Genomic DNA, 17,098 nt, shown 5'->3' with positions numbered 1-17,098 from the left:
TGCAAGTAGATTATCTTGTAAACCATAAGCTATGATTTTCTTTGCTTTTAACTCACCTTTCTTGTGCTTGTTCTTAGAAGTAGTGGAAGAATTATCTAGAGGCTCATGTACTTTCCCTTGAATGTAGTCCAAAACATCATTGTTATCATCTATGATCTCCAACCTAACTTTCCATGCAGCAAAATTGGATGAGTCATCCAACTTCTCATTTTCCTTGATGAAGGAAGACATATTTACTTGACTAGATTGGCTCCTTGAACTTTCCCAAAGATGATTGCTTTAATGCTTGTCTCCTTTAGGGCTTTTCCTTTACCTTAGCTTTGAAACCATGTTAAATTTTCATATTGTTCTATGTCTTATCAATTACTTTAGCCCAATTGAATACTTCAACTAGCAATATTTCCATTCACAATTAGTCTTTTCTTTCGTCAATAGGTAATTAAAGATAGAACAATAAATGAAATGAAAAAGGAGACAATCAACACATCAACAGGAGAAATGAGGTTTGGTCCAAGACTAAGGAAAATCCACACAAGGGGGGAAACCATTTAAAATTATTCTTCTATTAGATTGTCATAAAATGTTCAATTGATATTATAATGAGCCCAATATAATATTATCAACAAGAAAACCCAATAACATTCAAAAATAAGTTTACAACATCCAAATATATATGAGACGACCTTTCCCATCTACGGTCGATTGCGGTCAACTTTGGTGTTCAGTCAAATATGAGTCAAACTTCTTGGTCTCATGCAGGAGGAGTTGTGAGAGTGACTAAAGGCTTTTAGCGACTCCCTTGATGCATATAAGCCAATGACTGTGGTCAAATTTTCCCTGTGTCATGCATGTGACTGTAATCCAAAAAAGCTAAAACACATGCAAGCCTTAGACCCTGTAATTTTAGACTTTTGAAAGCATCTATTGTCATCCCTGCTTCAGATGTATGTTAGCCAATCAATGAAGAAGAGAAGAATAAGATGCTTGGTGATATCCAAATTAGCTTGAGGTCACTTGTATTTATAAGTTTCCATAGGTGCCCAATTTTCTTTAGGGCCGACCTTGTCCAAATGTGCATGTGTGGGCTTTCCTTCATAAGTACACTTCCCCTTATCAAGTTTGAGTGTTCTTTACATTGATTTTGGTCCTCTCGAAAGGCAGAATTGAATGCAATCATCATACCCATTAAATGAGATTCCCAAAGTGGAATTTTACCGTAGTGTCATAATTTAACATGCCCATGGATCTTACAATGTGCTTGCATTCTCATGCCGCTACCATTGGCATTAAAGGAGTACCTAAAGACGAGAAGAGAATAATGGTTGTGATTTACTCAAAAAAGTTTCCTCAAAATATGACATCATGAATGATATAATGAGTGATGGTCTTCATGGTTTTTGGAAGACATGGTCACATACCTATCTCAAAATTGAGTCCAGTTCTAGGAATGCAACATATTGATGTAGCTGGTGGAATAGGAGATATTGCATTTACAGTTTTAAAATATAATCGTAACCTTGAACATCAAAATATCTCAGGTGTTGTAGTGGATGAAGATGTTGAAGATGAGATTCGAGTCTTTATCTATTGTATCGACCATGTTGGATGTTGATAGAAGACATGCAATTTCTAATGGGTTGGGAGAGGCCCATTCACTAATATGGATGAAAGGAGATGTAGAAGAAATTAAATTGAATATGTACAATTGGTGATTACACTATTTCCTTTAGAATAAGAAATGTAACACATATAGAAAAAGTTACGAGTGAAGCATAAAAAGTGTTAAGGTGGGGTGGATGATTTATGTGTCCTAAGCTGAGCCATGTCAACATCCCTGGTTTTCAAGAATTATATGAATTTTAATAATTTTTATTTATTCCATTGGTTTGATTTTTTTTTTTTAGGGATCAAGTATCTTATCAATATTTAGTGGAGAACATACACATGTTTCCATGTCATGAAAATTTCACTATAATGACTGAAGTAGGCTTTGAGAAAGCCAAATATGAGAACCTGGTGGGTGTAGTAGTTGCTATTTAGTCTGAATTAGAATTATAATTGATATATAGAAGAGCTTGTTATGGCTTTTGAAGAGAAATTAAATTTTAAAGCAATTGACATGGTATTTGAAATGGAAAACTAGCTAACTAAGCTAGTGTGAGGCATTGCTTAATTTTTTTTATCTAAACTAAATTTGGATGTTGTGGTATTTGATAGTGATCACCTTCTATCGAAAACAACGACATTGATTGATGGCTAGGAGGATTGAGGACTCTCAAATATGCTTAATCATTAAAACAAGGTGGGATGGGGGGTGTTTGAAATTTTATACCATTGGTTTCAAATGTATGGATTCCTGCCCTTCAGGTTGTTTTTCAAAAAATATCATTGAACCCCCCCTCCCACCTGAAAAAGTTGTTGAGTGGGTGAGTTCCCTAGCAAATTTATGTTTTTTTAAAAGATAAAAATATTGGGTCTTTATGTGAATTCTGTTGTCAATCATTAGAGACATAAACCAACTAAATATCAGCGATCTTTTAACTTTGACGTCAAACATTAGAGTCATAACCCAACCACATATCAATACATATGCCAAATCACTCACATAATAACTCGTGGTGGATAACGTTGTGCATGACAGATCAACAAGCTAGTCAAAGCTTCATATATAAAGTAATGTGGGAGTATTCCATTTGGGAAAAAGGAAACAATAAATTAAAAAAAATTACTCTCTTCCATCTAGGTTACCTCATGTGTAATATCATTTGAAAGGCTCAATATAGTTAGCATGGGGATATTTCATATTCGATACTACTTTGACTAAAGAGGTAATCTAGTAGTGACCTATCATACTAAATGGATGGAAATTCATCCATTCTTGATATATTTTAATCATGTTATTTCCTATGTGGACACTGAAATCATGGTAGGAGCTACATTTACAAATCATTGTATTACCTCAGCCTACATGAAAAATTTAATTATTCTTGACATGGTGGACCAATGAACTAATTCCACATTTTTGGAGGGCAACTAGCCTTCCCTCTAGAAATTGTGCAATCTTCTCTGGCAGCCTACTGGGCTCCACAATTACGCAATCCTACCTACCAACATTCCCAGTAAGATTTGTGCAAATTTCCCTAGCAAGGCTACTCAACCCAGAATTTGCACAAATTTGGGCAGCAGTCAGCTGCTCTGCCCAGAAATTATGTACATCTCCTCGGTAGTCAGCCCAGTTCCCAGCCATAAATGCTTTTTTACTTGTGGCAGTTGAACAACCTCTTGCATGTGCAGCTGAGTGTTGTACCTCTCAGTTGATAATGGTCAGCTATCAAGCCAAATCAACTAAGATAATTGTTTTGAGGTTTTTGTTTTAATTTGGAAGACCAATAAATGAAACAGATGTAACATTGTAATGCCTAACCTTTTAGATAATAGTAATGCCAAAACAGAGGGCTACTATAAAATTTCACACTGTGAAATAGCTTGAATAATGGCGAGCAGAAACAAAAAATAATACCATTATCACAAATTTCAGATAGAAAATTAAATAACCATAAGTATGAAAACCTCTAACCGATGTTTATAAGGTTCAAGAGAATATGCTCATTCTTACAACAAGATGCTAACGATTTATTGATTCAGAGGGAATTAATTAAACAGACAGTCCATTAATCCATTCCTTTTATAGATTATCACTCCATAAGCTTATAGGAATAGATTGAAACACAATTATTCCTATTTAGGTATCTCTGTAAGACATCAGATTATGAAGAAAAACATAATGAATGCTACTGGAAAAACTTACAGGAAACAAAAAATGTGTAAAATTGAATTCAGAATCCTTTGCTTTGTATTAAGGGTAGAGAAAAGTCAAGTACATCAAGTGTTTTGAAATGCTTCATCAAGAGTGCAACTCTCTTTCAATAGTCAACCTGGTTTAATGGTGAACTTATAATAACTCGTAAGGAGAGTTATTTATACAACAAAAGAACTAAGAAAATATCTTAAACTATTTTACAAAAATAGATTTATTCAAAGAAAAGGAAATATCTTCATGTAAGAAGATAGAGACAACTATTGAACTGCTACTTGATGTCCTTGTTATTTAGGTTCTGCTCACTTTGGTCTTTGATTTTTTTCCCTTTAAGCTGCTTGGCTATTCGGTCTTCGTGCTAGATGTCATATTTACTTATGACCTTTCATCTAATACTCTTTGACCTTGTTGACCTGTTAATAACCTTTACTGTGCTTTTTACTTTTACTGTACATTCCAATTTTTTACTGTGTATTTCAACAATAAATCATTTAGTTTTTACATGTCTCAGTATCAGGTAGTTGGATATTGATCATCTTTCTATATATTTCATTTGTTTATCTTTTAACTGTATGTCTTTATCTGACTTCTTTGTTTAACATTTACTGTCTATGTGTAAAGGATTTCTTCTTTGATTTAACCATTACTGTGTAAATGACTTCTTCTATGTGTAAATAATAATTGTCTTTTAACTATATAAAGGCTTTTGAGTTCATTTCCTGAGAGAATTTGGAACAAACAGGTTTTATATGACCGCCTACAAAATACAAAAATTGTTAAGAAAAACATAGGCTGACAACAAGGGCTGAAATGGCTTCAGGGAATAGGATAGTGTATGGATGGAGTCCTGGTAGTGTTTTGAATTTAATTGAAGGTCAAATTGGGTTGCAGAGGCTTAGGATGGAGCAGGAAGGATTATATGAGTTTTACTGTGTAAATGGGCGAAAAGAGCGAAAGTGAGGGTGTCGGTGTTTAAACCGAAAACTTTTAAAATTTCGCGCGGAAGGGTTAAGTGAACAGTGGATGGTTTTATCGTACACAGGGAATGGTTTTGGAGGCTCATCGCATCGCTTTTAGCTATGGGGTGGTTTTTCTCTGAGGGCATGCGAGTTAACGTGGAGCTGCCATGTAATCACAAGGGGCCCGAGGAAAACCATGAATCTCATGTGCTCTCGAGTGGGTAAAGCTAGGAGATCGAGAGCCCACGATATTGTTGTGGGTCGTTGGATCTAGGAGTAGATGATCTGATGGCTATCACATGGTCAAGATGCACAGAGGGAATAGGCACTGAGATTAGCAGGGCCTGGGGAATAATTATAAAGGATTTGTAATTATTTTAATGAATAAGTAGGGTTTAAACATAAGCGGGTTAAAACATAATGCACGGGTTTATGGAATGAGACCAAGGTTAACGACGACAGGGTTTATTTAACCACACCAAGGGTGGTGGGTTAAAAGAGTTCTTATATCGGCAAAAAGGTGATTTGTGGATTTAATTTAAATAAAGCAAGGTTTAATAAAACTCATGTTTAAAGGGGTTTTATGGGTTTTTAGGGAAATTACAAGGGGAAAGTGATTTTTCAAGCGAAAAAGGGTTTCATACTAGGGAAAAGGGGTTTTGAGGTATGAGAATGAGTTTGGAGGTTAAATTTGCTAGAACAAATGTGTGAAACCAAGGGAAAGAGTGAAAATGAAAGGAAAAGTGTATTTTCTTAGGAAATGATGGTATAATGAGGAAATTAGTAAGTATGTAGTGGGGGGTGAAATGAAATGAGGGGAAGTTAACAAAATCAGCTTGTGAACATCTTTTCACCTTCATGACTACTCCTACACACTGCAACACATGATCAAGCATGATAAATGTGCTTATGTCTCAATCAACTTTGTACTTTTGCAACCTTTCTTCTACCTACCCTTATCCTAACATTTTTTCTTCACTTAATTGGGTGCATTTAGGTTAGGAGACCCTTTTCTTCCTTTTTCTTTTGAAAATAAAACTATCTAATTCTAACCTTATAACATCCAAGGGCTCAGATTAAACTGATGAGTTCCTTATTATTCTCTACTTAACTACTGATCTTCCAATATCAAACAGTTTGGCTAGATCTTTATTCTCTAACTATAAACATGATATTTTAAAGCACGAACTAGTCAAGATTAAACTATTTGACTGTCATGGGTTGTGGAATTTATGACAAGCTACACACAACCATTATTTTGCATAATAAAGTAAAAAGTAGTGGCACTTGGACTTGCACACTTTCAGAGTTTATTGCTTTTTGCTTTTCTCTCTAACCTAACATTTTATTTTTACCTTCATTTTTTAAGGCATTTATTCTAGCATTTTCTTTTATATGGACATGATATCAAGATATTTCCTAACATTTTTATTCAATATTCTTTTTGTCCATATCCTAGCTTAACATTTTTTGAATAATATTTTCATTTTTTTTGACTAATTGATTCTAACTTAACAAAACCAAAAAATGCTACAACATTGGCTCCAACTGGGGACTCTTTTCTCCTGTAGAATGAATAGAACCTGCAGATCCATGTGCCTTATCCTTGGGCTATGGAGTCTTTTGCTATAAAAAATCACACTGATAGCTTGAAAAGTAAAAGAAACTGGAATTTTTACAATGGTAGTAATGAAATCTACTTCAACTTCTCAGTACTGAATGTAATGTTTGAGAAAACTTCCATTTATAGGATAAGTGGAATATAGGCCCACAAGACTTTGTAAAACAAAAGTGTTGTTTCCCTTCACTTTAGCAATTACTAAAGGTCCAAACCACAAGTTGTCAAACTTGCCATGTTTTCCCTTTTCTTCTCTCTTGGAATCCCATCTTAGAACTAGATCACCTTCCTTGAAGTCCCTTTCCCTGGCTCTTTTATGCTCTTCATATTATTCTAATATTTTTTCAATTTGTATTGAACTTCATCTATGCTTTCATTTAGTTCAATAATCTTATTTATTTTCCTTGAAAAATCATTAGGTTCATCTGTTGAATCCTGCAAGAATTTTAAAACAGGGAAGGCCAAATCGGTATGGAAGATTGCATCTTTGACATAAACTAATTGGAAAGAAGATTTTCTAGTAGATCTCTTTGGAGTAATTCTATTTTCCCATACTGCATAAACTGAATGAGAGTCCCAACTCATTTTATGATCCACTAGAGTCTTTTTTATTACCTTTACCAAACTTTTATTGGAGGATTCTGCAAGGCCATTACCTTGTGGGTAATATGGCATTGAATGATGTAACAAAATCTGATATTTCTGGAAAAAATAAATCATTTTAACAATAGAAAAAGTTGTTGCATTATCAATGACAATTTGAGTTGGGCAACCAAATCTAGATAAGATGTTTTCTTCAATAAATTTGATTACTACTAAATCAGTGGCATTTCTCAGTGGAATTGCTTACACCCATTTAGTGAAGTAGTCTGTTGTAGTGAGGATCCATCTAGGTTGATTACTTGAAGTGGGATGAATCTCTCCAATAAAATATAAGCCCCATTAGCTAAAAGGTTCTGAGACTATTGATGGAACCAGTGGAAGAGCTACTAATTTTTTCTTACCAGCAAACATTTGACAAGGAACACAACCTCTGACCTTTTTTCCTACTTGTAAGAATAATATTGGCCAATAAAATCCTCCCCTTAATATATTATATGTTGTTTCTCTCCAAGCATAATGTCCTCCACAAAATCCTGTATGAAACTAGTCAATGATTCCTTCAGTTTCTGATTCTGTTAAACATAATAACAAAATATTTAGTGGGTCTTTCCAGTACAAATTTGATTTTATGATATAATACTTGACTGCTTTCAGTTTGAGAGTTTTACATTGGCTTTTGGAGAATGATGCTGGACATTCAAAATGGATCAAGAAATTTACAATGTCTTGGTACCAATCTGACAACAGAAACTTGTCATCAATGTATAAAGGGGAAATCTAATCTGAAGGTAAAGGTTCTTGTGGATTATTTTCTTCAGGATGAAGGGAAGGTTCTTGTGGATTCTCCTCTTTTACAAGGACAAAAGGTTCTTGTGGATTATTCCCTTGTATCTCTAAAACAAAATTGATTCCGAGCACTTTACAGTTGGTTTCATCTAGAAGCTTAGCTAATACTTGGCCTTTTACTAGCTTTGTATTTTTGATAGTTAGATCAAACTCCAGTGTTTGAGTGATCCATATACCTCTCTTTCCATCAGTGTTTCATTGGGTTAAAACGATTTTCAAATCACTGTTAGGAACATAAGCAGTAATAGGGGAATGTAAGACATACATCCTGAATGATTTCAGGGCTTGAATAAGGGCATATTCTTTCTTCTCAATTATTTCATACTTAAGCTCGACATCTCTCATAACCTTACTGAAAAAGGCTATGGGTTGGTCATGGGAATCTTCATTCTTTTGTAGTAGAACAATAACAATGGTTGTTTCTGAGGCAAAGGAAAAGATACTAAATGGTTTAGTGTAATCAAGGCTGGCCAAGGTGGGAGCTTCAGAGACAACTTTCTTCATCTAATCAAAGGCATGCCTGGAAGAGATAGTCCATTTAACTTCATGATCCTTTCGGAGCATGTCAGTTATATCTTTTACAATCTCAACATAATTTGGGATGAATCTCCTTAAAAAAATAATCTTTCCTAGAAAATCTTGAATCTCCTTCTTGCTTCTAGGTAGGGTCAATGTTTCAATGGCAGACACGCACTTGGGATCAATCACTACTCTTTCTTTTGAAATTATATGGCCCAACAGTTTTGCTTATTTGATAGCAAACAAAGACTTTTTAGGATTCAATGATATTTCGAATTTTCTACACCTGTCAAAAACCTTCATCAAGTGCTTTATATGTTTCTGATCAGATTTAGAAAAAAAAAGTTATGTCATCAAGATAAATGACCGAAAATTTATTTATCTGAGCCACAAAAGCTACATCCATAGCTCTCTTAAATGTTGCTCCAACATTGGTTAATCCAAATGGCATTCTAGCATACATGAATGTACCCTAGGGTGTAGTAAAGGTTGTCTTCTCTCTGTCTGCTAAATCCACATTTACTTGATTATAGGCTGAAAAACCATCAAGCATAGAAAGTATTTGTGCTCCTGAAACCATTTCAAGTAACTGATCCATTTTGGGCAAAGGATAGTTATCTTTTAATGATGCTTTGTTCAGATTTCTAAAGTCCACACAAAGTCTAATTTCTCCATTCTTTTTTCTAACATGAACTAAATTTGCAACCCAATTAGAATATCTAAGTGGGAGAATGATCCGAGCATCTAACATTTTGTTAATTTCCTTTTCTATAGTTGGTAGAAGAGCTGGATTGATCCTCCTAAGTTTCTGTTGATAAGGAACTGCTTCTAGATTTAATGGAATCTTATGTTGTATTAATGAAGTATCATAGGTTTTTAGATCAACATAGGTCCATGCAAAAACATCCTTATAATTTTGAACTTAATATATTGAGCTTTGATCTTAGGATCTCGAGATGCACAGATTTTAATGTTTTTAATATCATCATTTGTTCCAGTATTAATTTCTTCTATGTCATCTTGTGAAGAAATGGACTGAGGGTTTCAGAGAACATCATTTTGATCAAACAATTTTTCTAAAGGAATGAGGCCTTTGGGAATAAAATTGTTAGACAATTGAATAATGTCATGATAAACAATTTTTAAATTGAAATTTGAAGTATCATTTCCATTTGTATTTTCATTTATTTATGTTCTATCTTCATCAATTTGTAGAACTGAAAAATCATCTATAACCTGCAGAAAATATTTCAAATGTTCATCATCTTCAAATATTTGCCAATGTTTTAGATTGTCTGGGAAGGATGGTCTGTATTTGACTTGTATTTGATAGATTACATTGGTCTGATCGAGAATTTTAAATGAACTAGCAGAAATAGCTAAGGAATTTGCATGAATATTCTAATCTCTTGGAATATAAGTCAAATTAAAAGCATCAAAGAAGTTTTCAACTGAATCCCAAACTTCAATTCTATAAGAACTAAGTCTAGGATGCTTAGTCTGGAAAATATTTCTTAGTTGTATGACAATAAGTTTTGAATCAGTAAAACCAATTAAGTTTTCAACCTTTAAGCTTTTGGCTAATTGTAGTCCCAAAAGGAAAGTTTCATATTCAGCCACATTATTGGTAACTTCGAAGTCAAGTTTACATGATTGGGTGATATTTTCTTTTTCTGGTAAAATTAAAACTACCCCATCTCCTACTGCATATTTCGTACAAGAACCATAAAAAAATAGTTTCCATACATCAGTTTGCTTTGGTTCAAGACTTTCAATTACATCTTCTATTTTAACTTGAGTTTCATGTCTTTGGTTTGAAGAGAGTTGAAAGCAACCAAAATCCTGATCAATTGCATAAATGGGATGGTTCCTTGGCTAATCAGTTTTGCAAATAGTGTGCACAAATATTACCTCCTTTTATAACCTTAGTTGTTCTCCCACATAAACTGGAATAGTGGCATAAGACATATCCATCTGAGGAATTCCCCCTAATTTGCCACAACAAGACCTAGAAAGGAGAATTCCAAATTTGGGAGGGATATATGTGACAACTATATCAAGCACTACACTTTTCACTGGAATTTGGGCAAGGGTGACTAATAAATCCTTAATCAATCCTAGGGAGGGCACCCTTTTAGAATCAAAGGTGTACAAGTCATGATAGGATCTAGCTATGTCAAGTTTCAAATGGTCCATGATAGTTTTTGGCATGAGGTTATGTGATGCTCCAGAATGAAGCATACAATTATATAACATGGAATCATTTGTCTTAAGAGTTACATAGAAAGGAGACACTATTTCATATATCATATCTGAGTTAGGACCAAAGACAACTGTTGGATTTTAATCTTGCAGACTAATGATATCACTTTTAGCATCAACTGAGGTGTTTTGTATCCATTTGGAGACTTGATTTTTATATGCAGGGTTTTTGGAAAGTTCTGAAAGTGGAATTGGGATTTTAACTCTTTCTAACTCTTTTTCAACATTAAATTTAGTCAAAGCATTTTTATCATTTTGAGCAGTATCAGTTGACTGATTTAATGGTTGAATAACAGTTGTTTGAGTTTCAGCAGCTTTGGTACAAGGTTCAATTATTGTAGTCTCCTTAGGATGTCTTCCAGGGCCAGGTCTAGGCCTAAGATCATATCTCTTGTTCAACTCTGCAATTAAAAATTCAGAGAAGGCATGGTATTTAGAAACCTGTGAGGATTCTTGATCTTCTTGAACCTGATTTTGTTGTGAGAGAGGAATCATAACTATTTGATTAGAAGAAGTATCCATGTTATTGATATCTTCAATAATAGTCATAGCATTTTCATCAGGTTGTTGGTCATCTATCAGTAAAGGAGTTGGAACCTGCTAATCATTACTAGGTCTCTGAAGAATTTGTAATTGTAGATTCCTTTTGTATTGACCTTGATTTTGATTTTGGGGTCTAGTAACTGTTTGTTGAACTGTCCTAGGTTGAGTCTCAATCTTGGAAATTCTATTAGATAGATTTCTAAGAAGATAAGTTATTTCATATATTTTAGAATCTTCTGTTTTAGTCTTAAAAGAACTAGAGGAACTAGAGGCTTCTTGAATATATTTGAGTTTTCTTTGGGCCTTTTCCTCTTTAGCTTTCAAGGAAGTCAAAGCAGCCCTATTTACTTCCACCTCTATAGAATTTGTTTGCATATGTTCAAGAGTTATTGAAGTTCTCTCTCTTAGCATTACAACAAAATCATCATCAAAAGCTTTAGAAAACCTAGACTTAGCTACTACTACAAGGGATTTACAATCAGGGGGCATCTTAAGATAAAGTTTATTGAACCTTTTGATAAAATTTGATACAGGTTCACGAAAGTTTCTTTTAAGTTCTTCAAACTCAGTCAGAAAGTAAAGAGGATCTTTCTTTACACCCCGTTGATTTTTAAATATGTTTGTAAGCTCTTCCCAATTTCTAATGGAATTTATAGGTAACTGCCTAAACCAGATTCTTACATTTCGTTCAAGTGACTATACAAAAAATATCATGTAAAAATTTTCTTGTTCAATATTCATGTTGTTTGAAAAGTCTAGAAAATATGGAAGATGGTTGTTAGCTCAAGGACGAGTTTCTCCATTATACCTCAGAAGGTATTTCAAGTACCCAGCTGGGAATGCATTGAGGTTAGCAGGTAAGACTAAAGCTGCATATCTAGCCCATACAATAGGTTGGAATTCCATAGTAGAAGGTGGTGTATGAGGTGTTTGTGTGGATGAAGAAGAAAAAGAAGATGAAGATGAAGAAGAGGTAGAAGAAGAAGAGGTAGAAAAAGGTGATTGAGGGGGTGTGTGACTATGTGGAGGTGGAGAAGGAGGGGATCTCCTGAATAACTTTATAGGAGTCTTAAGAACTAACTTTGGGACCTGTGAATGAATATCGTCTTTTGTTTCAAACAGTGGATTTGTATATACAGAGATGGTCTCTTTAGGTTGTTCAGAAGTAGAAGGAAATGAATAAGTGGTAGGAGATATGAAATCTGTGGTTATGTATTCAGGTAAATGAACACCCAAGTTAGACTCAGTTTTAGGTGATCTCGGTGGTAGTGGGGCTTCTGGATGCTTTTCAAAAGAATGAATGAGGAAAGATGAATCTAAATCAACTCCCCTATCTAGTAGTTCAGAAACGCTAGGAGTTATTTGTGTCAAATCAGGATCAGATGGAATATTACTAAAAGGATGAAATGATACTAACTCTTCAGAATGCAAGGATGAAGAGGAAGAAGAAGATGGTTGATGTATCCTTTTAGAACTGGACTTTCTTAGAATTTTTTCAAGATCTGACAGAGGATTAACTAAGTCAAATTCTGAATGAGATTTGGTGTGCTTAAAAGGTGCCCGTTTGGGATAGTGGAGTTACTAGGTGAAATATTTTAACCTTTATAGACCTTTAATCACCTTAAAGTAATAGAATGAATATCATTTCCCTAGGAAAGCTTAACGGAATTCGAATCCCTGGCAGTGGCACCAGACTGATGTTGTATCGCTGAGTTTATAATGGTCAGCTATTAAGCCAGAGCATCTGAGATAATTGTTTTGGGGTTTTTGTTTTAATTTGGAAGACCAATAAATGAAATAGATGTAACACTATAATGCCTAACCTTTTAGATAATATTAATGCCAAAGAAGAGGGCTGCTATAAAATTTCACACAGTGAAATAGCTTGAATAGTGGTGAGCAGAAACAAAAAATAATATGATTACAACAAATTTCAGATAGAAAATTAAATAATCATAAGTATGAAAACCTCTGACCGATGTTTATAAGGTTCAAGAGAATATGCTTATTTTTACAACAAGATGCTGATGATTTATTGATTCAGAGGGAATTAATTAAACAGATAGTCCATTAATCCATTCTCTTTATAGATTATCACTTTAGAAGCTTATAGGAATAGATTGAAACACAATTATTCCTACCTAGGTATCTTTGTAAGACATCAGAATATCAAGAAAAACATAATGAGTGTTACTGGAAAACTTATAGGAAACACAAACTGTGTAAAACTGAATTCAGAATCCTTTGCTTTGTATTAAGGGTCCAGAAAAGTCAAGTACATCAAGTGTTTTGAAATGCTTCATCAAGAACATTATGTTTGCATCAAGTGGAGCAGGAGAATAGGGATTGGGCGGGAGCGACGACAGGAGAAACGTAGCAGCTAGGGTTTCCACAGCGAGAAGAGTTCGATCCTAATGGAGAGTGGCAGGGGAGGGAGCTCGGCTCCCTCCTACAAAGATGCAGTGTCCAACAAAAGTAAATCACCAACTGGAAATAGTAAAGACGGTATGAACTGCAGAAATACGGACAATGAAAAGGAAATAGATGGGACCAGGACAAAAAAGAATAGTGGCACAAAGGACAAAGAGGAAGAAGACCACCGTATGGGGTCTAGAGACAAAAAACAAAAAGGACCTTGCAAACCAAAAGCAGATATCACTCCTCGAGTAATATTAAATGATCTTTCTCTACAGGAACACAGGGAACATATGGGAACCTACGCCATTATCTATAAATTCATGGGACTATGGCCCACCGAAAAGGCTTTACAGACGTGGATCAAGTATTGGAAGCTTAAAGGAAGAATTGACCTACATATTTGGTCAAAAGGATTCTTCACAGTAGTGTTCTCTAACATCGAAGATAATGACAGAATATTCAAAGGAGGACCCTATTTTTTTGGTTGCTGCGGGTCTCTATATGAGACCTTGGAGAATGAACTTTGTCCCTGAGAGGGAGACCTTCTCTTCGGTTCCTGTGTGGGTAAGGCTCTACTCTCTACCTCTTGATTATTGGCAAACTAAATTGTTGGCCGTTATTGGCAATAAACTAGGACGCTATGTCAAAGCTTTTGAAGCCACAAGAAGGGGAAAATATACCTCCTTTGCTAGGATCTGTGTGGAAATGGATCTATCAGGAGCACTTCCGGATGAAATCATCCTGGAAGTGTTTGATGAGGAGTGGGTGCAGATGGTAGACTATGAACATATCCCCTTCAGATGTCAAAGGTGCCACGAACATGGGCATCTGTTAAGAGACTGCCCTCTCAGCAAAGAAAATAACAAAGAAAAACTTAATACTACGAAGGATACGGAAAGCTTTCAGAAAGTGGCTAGTAGAGGAAGGGGAGGAAAAAAGGGATCAAAGCAACAACATACTGAGGGGAAAAAGGGTAGTCAGAATAAGTTTCAATTCCTAGAAGAGTCAGAAGAAATCACAAGAGAGAGTCAAGATCAGGAGGTAGATGCTAAAGAAAAAGAAAAAAAAGAGGACACAGAGTTTTCCATGGACATTGAATCCCATAAAGAAACCATGATAAGTGAAAGAGAAATGGAAATGGACCAGGAAATGATCCATAGCGAAACGGATCTGGAAGACCACGAACTACAAGAAATACTCGACAATGAAAACTTGGATCTGGAAGGATTTCTGATGCAAGGAACCAAAGGAGGAATAGATTCTCTACCTCAAGAAGAGTGCAACAGAATACAACAATTTTTTTTATGGAAAACACAGGAACGAGGAATGGAGAAAGGTAACACATCCACAAATAGGAGCACAGAGGAATGAAAACAATGTAACTAACTCCAGGATTAGCCACCAGAAATCCAGGAAAGAAGAGAGGTAGAAAAAAGCAAAATGAGCTCCTGATGGAGTGTGGAAAGCTAATGATAGATTTAGGGAAGATGGAAGATCTAGCAAGTTACTCATTTACAAATCTTTAATTATGAAGTTTATATCCTGGAATATCATAGGTCTAGGTAGTAAAAGGAAACAAATATTGCTAAGTAACATAATGAAACTAGCAATGCCAGACATAATCTTCATTCAAGAAACAAAATGCTCCATTCAGAAAATAAAACAAATCCATAACAAATGGCTCAGTAAATTTGAGTTTCTAGAAGTCAAAGCAGAGAACACAGCAAGAGGCATTCTTACCCTTTGGAAACCCCAAAAAGTCAGCATTGTAGATGTGAAGGCAACGAGAAATTACTTATCAGCTATCATTCAACCAATGGGGATGTCTGAGTCCTTCCTGGTCACAAATGTCTATGGTCCTTAGAGAATAGATGAGAAGATTAGATTTCTGAACTTTCTGGAAGCTCTGAGAAGTAGACACAAAGAAATCCCATGGGTTATTGGAGGAGACTTTAACATGATTAAATCTCTTTTGGAAAAAAAAGGAGGCACCAGAATCCTAAGTAGAGATTCAGTAGAATTCCATTCTTTCACTGAAGACATGAAAATGGTGGACTCTGAAATACATAACGGTCTTTTCACTTGGAACAACAAAAGAGGAGGTAACGCTCAGGTTGCCTCTGAGTTAGACCAATTTTTAATCTCTGAGAAGTTGATGCTCACAAACACAGAAATATCTGCTAGTGTTCTCCCTTTTGGATGCTCTGACCACTGGCTGATTCAATTAGAAATCAAGGGAATTGATGCTCCTAGGAATAGACCCTTCAGATTTGAGAATATCTTGCTCTCCCACCTAGATTTCATCAGCAACATTGAAAAATGGTGGCTTGAAGATCTACAGGTTTAGGGCTCCAAAATGTTCCTCCTCCACAAGAGATTAAAGCACATAACATTCAAGCTCAAAGAATGGAACAAGAAGGATTTTGGTAACATTTTTGTAGACAAAAAATCAGTAGAGATCAAAATGCAGGAACTCAATCAAGAAATGATCACAGATGGTTTTTATAAAACAAAAAGTGAGCAAGCTGCAAGATACAACCTTGATTGGGAGAATTTATGCAAACAGGAGGAAATCTTTTGGAGACAAAAGTCTAGAGTTCAATGGCTCAAAGAAGGTGAACGAAACACTCGTTTTTCCACCGTTCCACGATAGGAAATAGTACACATAATATAATCTCCTCATTATTGAATTAAGATGGGGAGCTTCAGACCACTCATAAGAATATTGAAGCTGTGATGGTTCAACATTTCAGAGACATCACAAATGAAAATAATCTAGATAGAGACCAACACATCAAGGAGATTATAAAGAATATTCCCAGGATGGTGTCTAGAGAAGACAAATTTAACCTGAACAAACCAATAACTAAAGCAGAGGTCAACACGGTGATCAAAGACATGCATAATGGCAAAGCTCCTGGTCTAGATGGTTTTAATGTGGACTTTTTCAAAACCTGCTGGAATGTTGTCAAACAGGACATTTTGGAGGTGGTAGAGGACTCCAGAAGAAGCAGATCCATTCTGAAATCCCTCAACACCTCCTTCATCTCCCTGATCCCAAAACAGGACTCAGCCCTGACTCTTGATAAGTTCAGACCTATTGCTTTATGCAATGTTGTTTACAAAATTATTTCTAAGATCTTGGCCAATAGACTCAAACCTCTTCTTCCTTCTCTGATTTCAGGGGAACAGTTTGGTTATGTGGAAGGGAGGAGAATCCTGGATAATATTATTTAGGCCCATGAGGTTGTTCACTCTCTCACTAGCAAAAACAAGGCCGACATGATCATGCAATTAGACATTGCAAAAGCGTATGACTAGGTGAACTGGATCTATATCAAAAAGGTCCTTTTCGCTTTTGGGTTTGACCATGACTGGATCAGATGGGTTATGGCTTTGGTTACTTCAACCAGCTTTTCAATTCTGGTGAATGGCTCACCCTCGGAGATCTTCACTTCTTCCAGAGGCCTCAGGCAGGGAGACCCACTCTCTCCCTTTCTGTTTATACTCATG

General features: G+C 35.4%; 1 pseudogene; it reads left to right on the top strand.

The window, feature by feature from the left end:
* The first annotated feature begins 1,234 nt into the window (after window positions 1-1,234).
* Window positions 1,235-2,040, top strand: LOC149262649 (2-methoxy-6-polyprenyl-1,4-benzoquinol methylase, mitochondrial pseudogene; annotated as a pseudogene).
* The last annotated feature ends 15,058 nt before the right edge of the window (window positions 2,041-17,098 follow it).

The sequence above is a fragment of the Pinus tabuliformis genome, chromosome 6 (genome assembly GCF_031772625.1).
Source record: "Pinus tabuliformis cultivar Carrire ecotype Pingquan chromosome 6, CPIR1, whole genome shotgun sequence".
NCBI lineage: Eukaryota > Viridiplantae > Streptophyta > Pinopsida > Pinales > Pinaceae > Pinus > Pinus tabuliformis.
The sequence above is the reverse complement of the archived record's forward strand: the minus strand, read 5'-3'. Positions and strand labels throughout refer to the sequence as shown.